Below are 7,137 nucleotides of genomic sequence, written 5' to 3' on the forward strand. Positions count from 1 at the left end.
TCTCCTTGTGTATAAATGCTCGTAATCAAAGTAATACAAACAATACATTGGCCCTGTAGAGAATTACAATGGCAAAAACACGTAAATGTATTAATCCAGACAAGGTTAGCTCCAGGGTGCACACAAACGAGCAGAATGAAGTTGTCTGTGCCATCTGCATCGCTAGCAACGTGGCCCCCTGTCACCACCAGAACAAGCATCGCTCTTCAGCACAAAAGTTAAAAACTAACTGCAGCAGGTGCACAATGTTCCCTCTACGTCGTGTTTTTAAACCACCCACGACATTACTCAAGTTGTCTGGGAGACAAATCTAAACTACTCTGCAATATCCCAAGTCTTAAGATAAAATTTGGACCTAAATCGTAGTCAAATATGGATGAACCTTGCACAACGTTTCATAAATACCATAAATAGTATTTGTCCTTTCAGACAACTTATGTCACGTAAAACAATCAGACAGCCAGGAAACATGACATTATATATATGTGTTATGATTATTTTGCCCAACACCATTCCATGTAATTTGCAACAAGGAAATTTTAATAAATTATCAGAATACAAATCTACAGATTGTAGGAAGACCCAACCCAAAACACACACAGCTCTTATCCTGCAGGTGCGTAACCCAGGTTATTAACGAAATAAAATACTTGAAAAGGCGTCAGGACCTCCGCTACAGCACTTTAGGGATGCCACTGGTGGATCACTCCAATACAATGTAACACAGCAATACAGTGATGTCAATAGAACGACACCATGACAGATCGTAGGACCATGACTTTAGTGTTTTTTTGCTTTAATAAACTTTCAAGCTCACATCGGACAGCCCAGGACACAGCCTAGGAGGTAACTACAGGTTAAGGATTGTTTCTTTTATGGGTAATATCATCCTTTCAGTAAAACTTGAGGCATAAAATTCATATATGTTTTCGTTGTGGAACAATCTGTTAAACATTGCAACTGTAATTGCTTGTGTTCAGTTGCACATTGCACAGTCAATATCTACAATGATTAATTAAGTGCAAGTCAGGTTATACCCAAGCCTCTCGCTCCCACCCTGGCTTGCTGCTCAGAGCTGGCGCTTCAAACTTTTAAGAGACCCCTTTATGTGTCTGAAGGAAGTGCAATGCCCTATGGCAGGCAGCCTTGGCAGGGAGACGAGGTATCCCATTGTGCTGCTGCCCCACATTGTCGCCGACATGAGGGCAAGGTACTTGGGGGACTGCACCACCACACGTCACAGCTCTGAGAATTGTGGTCCGAGCAGAAATAATTCAGGCAATAGACTGAAGTGTTATTTTATTTCGGTAGTTAAACAGACGCCTTGACGTTTGATCTCATGAGTTATTGCTACGGGCTTTGACATCCATGTCAAGGCAGCCAAATCCCCTGGGGGATTAGACCCAGTGAAAAACTTAGTTTGAGAATTTCTGGCCTGGATGGCCCAGGCCAAGATGTCTCCCAAACCAAGCAGGAGATCGAGGCTAGGAAGATGACCTGCTTAGCCTTGGAAATCAAAAAACGTATCAAACCACTATTTCAAAAATAATTATATTTTCTAATGATTGGGGTGGACAAGGATCACGAATAAGAGAATGTGCAGGTAAGATAAGAGCTATGTTTGTCACCTCCCACTGTGATCCAAAAACAATAATTAACCGTTGGTATCATTGTTTATACAACCTTGTCTCATCACAGATTAATGTCGCGAGTCCCATGGGCCCAAGGCTAAAGATCTCAGCGTCTCACTGTACGCTTGTGATCTAACACCAGGGAAGAAACGCCAGGCAGAGACACCATCACAGGGAATCATGATTGTATGAAGCGGAGACCCTCGCGAGAGCCTCCCATGCCTGAGTGCCGCGGTTCAGTCATAGGTGGAGCCTCATCATTATTTATAGTGTTTACCCCACGGCTGGCTTTGTAAACACAGCACTTAAGCATGGCCAGCCAATTGCACCGTTCTGTGATGATGCAGAGCTCACTGGAGAAAAAAGAAAACACGTAGAGTGAGCAATTAAAATCGATGTGGGGTGATGCAACCACTTGCATTTGTGGTGAAAACAGTGGAGCTGCTCAAAGCCCCCCACCTCGACATCGCCAACTGGCACCGGTGTCTCCCACTGCTTTGATCCTTTCTGACGTCACCTTGTTCATGCTCATTGAATATTACATACTTTCAATGAAACTCGATAATCATACATTTGTTGTAGTTTATTAGTGTATTTGAAGTGTGCGCTAAATTATAATTATCCTAAATATGCTTTAGGCTCAATTAAACAATTTTGCGGACACTGTACATTGTCCAATTCATTTTAATGTGGCTCAATTTTATGCATGACGAAAACGAAAAAAAAAATCCCAATTTCAGGCACCTATACAATAATCAACGAGTGGGAAAATGCACATGTGAATACACTCAGAGCCGAATTTCTCACCGAATATTTTCTGGGTCACTAGTAGAGTGGAGCAGGCATGTGACGATAGCCACAGCTACAGTGAGAGTTCTACTGGATATCACGTGCGGAGTATGGAAATATATTCCTGTAGGTGACCCCGACAGAGCCGGTTGAAACTATGCCCAGAATAGATTTTAGCTGATTACTTCTCAATGTAATGGTATCAATCCACTGCTGGATAAACGCCTCCCAAGACAGTATTGGTAAAAGCCTGGGTTATTTGCATCTCATAAATGGCATAACAACTTGGGCTGAGACCGAATGATGATGGCCTCGTGCATGCTCTCGTGCCAATCTTGGCTTTTTACAGATACATCCGTCTTGGTCGTACAAATGCATTTCTGAAAGTCTTTCAAAACCTTGTTGTTATGTTTTTGTTGCCAAGTAAATTAATACTACCTCCTGTATGTAGTTTAGCAGGTACACATTAACAAATGCCCCCTCGGACCCCACGGATCACGTGACCACTCCTTCACAGCGCACACACCAATTTTCTGTCCACGCTAACTTGAGCTGTGCATCAACATTGCTTCGTGTATTATTACGCATTGAAGTTAAATGCCACTCATTGTTTATATATAGTGTGACCACCCAGTACATGGCCTACCTTGAAGCGATGAGTGTTGCCCAACTGTTTGAGACTGCAAATGAAACTGGACGCGACAAGTCGAGACTGGGGCAGCCGGTCCAACAACCTTAATTTCCCAGCTTGAGGAGGGGACACTTCCCAAAGCTGCATCTTCCACCGCACTCCTCAAAGATGTGCCTTCCACATGCACTCACAGTTGCACTTATTTCTAAAAGTATGGGGCCAAAAAAACACACACACAGGTTGTGTTTAAATGTTATTTTTTTTACGCAAGTTGAAAACACGTTTCGGTGATAACCCCACAAATATCTCTTCCTCCCAATGCTCTTCATATGTGCCAACACCACCAATTTCACTTACGAAGACAAAGGATTGAGCCTGAAACCCCATTGGATGGGTTTCCAACAAATGCCTTCTCGACATCATACACTTAACCAAGACGAGGAACACCATAAAACACGTGACATCATCCGTACATAATACAACAAACCCTACGGGATCTTTCTTGCCAGTATCAAAACATGACAATAGGCTGTAGCCTTCCTGGCAATAAAGCAGTTGTGTTAAGATGTGAAAACACCAAACAGAATGCCTTTTCAAGGAAAGTGTAAAACCTATTGTTATACAACAAACCCTTTTTGCATCTACAAAATGAAGTATAGACCAATGCGCATGCATTAGCGTAGGGTAATGAGCGACACTCCACAAGGGGAAATGTTCCAGCGAAGAGAGTTTACAAAGAGCCCCAGCTGCATGACAACTGCACTCACTGCACGGAACAGGCAATGACACTGCACCACACAGTCCAAGCAATGGTGGAAGGGACAATTATTCATTTCCCAAAGTCGGTAATCTCAAAGTAAAAACGAACGTGGTTTAATGTAAGAAATCACCCGCTGCAAGTGAAAGTATCAATGGGTTTTGAGTTTGAGCTTATTATATTTGTTGCACGGATAATCCTGTTTAGCCAGTTGCCCGGCAATTCTACAAGGGAGCTGGGTGGAGTGTGAACACAGCGACAAGGAACAAGAAACACATCAATGTTGCAGAGAACGAATACAGAGTCCTTCGGGAATATTGCACTAAAACAGAGGTATTTAATAGACGTCACTTAAATACACACGAATGAAATAAACAGCGCAAATATAATGTGAGAGCAAGAAGTGCCAGAACAAGTTGGGTGGGGGTGCAAGCAAGCTGTATAGGGCCTCACCTAGTCCTATAAAGTAAGTTGCCTCCTGTAGGAGACAGCTGGACATGGTTAGACACAGACCCAGCGTGCAGCCATCATCGTGAGTCTCAAACTGCCATCAACGGGCTACGTGAAGACACTCTATTTCTCCCTGCAGGCCACTCACGTCAATGAGGCTTCACGTGGTTCTATGAAGACGATCTCTCCTTGTAGAACAGAGGTGATCTCAACACGGTCTCACCATATTCTAGAAAGCCACTTAACCCTGCACATGAGGACCAAGAACTTCAATGTGTTCCGTCTGCTTCTTTCACCTCGAGGTCACTGCGCTGATCTCCACAACAAGTGGAAGATTAAAAGCAGCCCACTGCGGAAGGACACACACATTGCAATATCTCATCAATCCCTACGCCTCCACGCTCATTCGGAGGTAACGAACTCATCATCCACAACCTCACCCAGGAGGCCCTGGATTGCCTAAAGATCTGTGACAGAAACCTTTGACAACTCGCTTGCATCCCTTACAAGAAATATGCTATTCTGCAGCCAGCCATACGACGGGAGACCTGCTTCTTTAAAGACGTGAACCGTATAGATACGATATCATGACTCCTCAATGTCTGACCTGGCTCTATAAAGACGTCGCCCCTACACATGAAGAGACAGCGAATATTGGAGCGGTTAACCTGCTTGTAGAGTGGAGGCAGTCACCCCATGTAGTCTCGCCCGGTGTGTATCACGAGGACAGCATCTCAATGTGTCTCTCAGCTGCTTCCAGAGTCACCCTCCAGAGACGAGACAGTGAATCTCAGCGCGACTGACCCGGTCCTATACAGGACAGTGGGTCTCAATGTGGTCTCACCCGGCTCTACAACGGCTATCTGGGTTCTATAAAGACACCAGGAGACATGGGTATCGATTGTGGATATATAAAGACAGTCACTCCCTGTACCGACGAGAGAGTGAATCTCAGCGTGGCTCATATACAGGCAAGTGACCCTGTATATGAGACAGTGAATCTCTCTCTCCCTGTAGAGGGTGAATCTCCATCGAGAGCAAACGTGTCTCTGTAGAGAGAGTGAATGTGTCTCTGTGTGTCTGTGTGTGTGTCCGTGTGTGTCTGTGTGTGTGTCCGTGTGTGTCTGTGTGTGTGTGTGTCTGTGTTTGTGTGTCTGTGTGTGTGTCTGTGTGTGTATGTCTGTGTGTGTGTCTGTGTGTATGTGTGTGTGTGTCTGTGTGTGTGTGTCTGTGTGTGTGTCTGTGTGTGTGGTGTCTGTGTGTGTGTCTGTGTGTGTGTGGTGTCTGTGTGTGTGTGTGTCTGTGTGTGTCTGTGTGTGTCTGTCTGTGTGTGTGTCTGTGTGTGTGTGTCTGTGTGTGTGTGTCTGTGTGTCTGTGTGTGTGTGTCTGTGTGTCTGTGTGTGTCTGTGTGTGTGTGTCTGTGTCTGTGTGTGTGTCTGTGTGTGTCTGTGTGTGTGTGTGTCTGTGTGTGTCTGTCTGTGTGTGTGTCTGTGTGTCTGTGTCTGTGTGTCTGTGTGTGTGTGTCTGTGTGTATGTGTGTCTGTGTGTATGTGTGTGTCTGTGTGTGAGTGTGTGTGTGTCTGTGTGTATGTGTGTGAGTGTGAGTGTCTGTGTGTGTCTGTGTGTGAGTGTGAGTGTCTGTGTGTGTGTGTCTGTGTGTGAGTGTCTGTGTGTGTGTGTGTGTCTGTGTGTGAGTGTGAGTGTCTGTGTGTGAGTGTCTGTGTGTGTGTGTCTGTGTGTGAGTGTGTCTGTGTGTGAGTGTGTCTGTGTGTGTGTGTCTGTGTGTATGTGTGTCTGTGTGTATGTGTGTCTGTGTGTATGTGTCTGTGTGTATGTGTGTGAGTGTCTGTGTGTGAGTGTCTGTGTGTGAGTGTCTGTGTGTGAGTGTCTGTGTGTGAGTGTCTGTGTGTGAGTGTCTGTGTGTGAGTGTCTGTGTGTGAGTGTCTGTGTGTGAGTGTCTGTGTGTGAGTGTCTGTGTGTGAGTGTCTGTGTGTGAGTGTCTGTGTGTGAGTGTCTGTGTGTGTGTGTCTGTGTGTGAGTGTCTGTGTGTGAGTGTCTGTGTGTGAGTGTCTGTGTGTGAGTGTCTGTGTGTGAGTGTCTGTGTGTGAGTGTCTGTGTGTGAGTGTCTGTGTGTGAGTGTCTGTGTGTGAGTGTCTGTGTGTGAGTGTCTGTGTGTGAGTGTCTGTGTGTGAGTGTCTGTGTGTGAGTGTCTGTGTGTGAGTGTCTGTGTGTGAGTGTCTGTGTGTGAGTGTCTGTGTGTGAGTGTCTGTGTGTCTCTCACCGCCACCGCCGCTGCGCTTTGCTGGACGCGGCCGGAGGCCCGGGACGTCGCCTCCCTCTCCGCCTTCACAATTCCCAGCACGCACGCGCGGCCGCCGGCCTCGCGCGTCGCCATTGGTTATTGAGCCGACCACGAGCACCCAGCGACCAATGGGAGCCGCGGAGACGCGGGGGCGCCGCTAATCCGCGCTGGGAAATTCAGACGGGGCTGTGACGTCACGGCCACGGGACTCGAGTGTTCGATTCCTCGACTCCGCGCCGCGATTCCGTCGCGCGGGTTCGAGAGAATCGATTCTTTAATAAAATCGAGCCGAGCGAGCGGTAACGTGGAGTGGGCGACGTGGCCTTCATCCTCTCGGGTGGCCCCAACCGTCGTCACGCGTCCTCGTGCCACCTGAGACATCATCAGTGTGGGGGCCGCCACGTTTGAAACCGTCGTGGGTTTGACAGCAGCACGATGCTGATGGGGGTGGTGGTGGTGATGGTGGTGGGGGGTCACTGGGTGTCTTGTCGGGGTCGCACGGCAGGGGGCGCCATGAGGGGCGCTGCTGAACACGACGAAGGCCGTCGTCGTACGGGCGAAATGGACGTCGGTTCAT

General features: G+C 46.9%; 1 protein-coding gene across 15 annotated transcripts in view; it reads right to left on the minus strand.

The window, feature by feature from the left end:
- ANKIB1 (ankyrin repeat and IBR domain containing 1) overlaps window positions 1–6,624 on the minus strand; it is a 28,348-nt gene extending 21,724 nt beyond the window's left edge. For 5 of the 15 annotated variants that reach the window (XM_078598467.1, XM_078598460.1, XM_078598465.1 and 2 more), the window contains exon 1: window positions 3,067–6,297. The gene's annotated coding sequence lies outside the window, so the exon portion shown is untranslated. Of the gene's footprint in view, window positions 1–1,908; window positions 1,985–3,066; window positions 6,298–6,539 lie in introns of those variants that run through there. The other 10 variants (XM_078598466.1, XM_078598459.1, XM_078598463.1 and 7 more) reach the window with 9 other exon arrangements.
- Between the last annotated feature and the right edge of the window lie 513 nt (window positions 6,625–7,137).

Source organism: Lampetra planeri, chromosome 10 (assembly GCF_965212315.1).
Source record: "Lampetra planeri chromosome 10, kcLamPlan1.2.h2, whole genome shotgun sequence".
Classification (NCBI taxonomy): domain Eukaryota; kingdom Metazoa; phylum Chordata; class Hyperoartia; order Petromyzontiformes; family Petromyzontidae; genus Lampetra; species Lampetra planeri.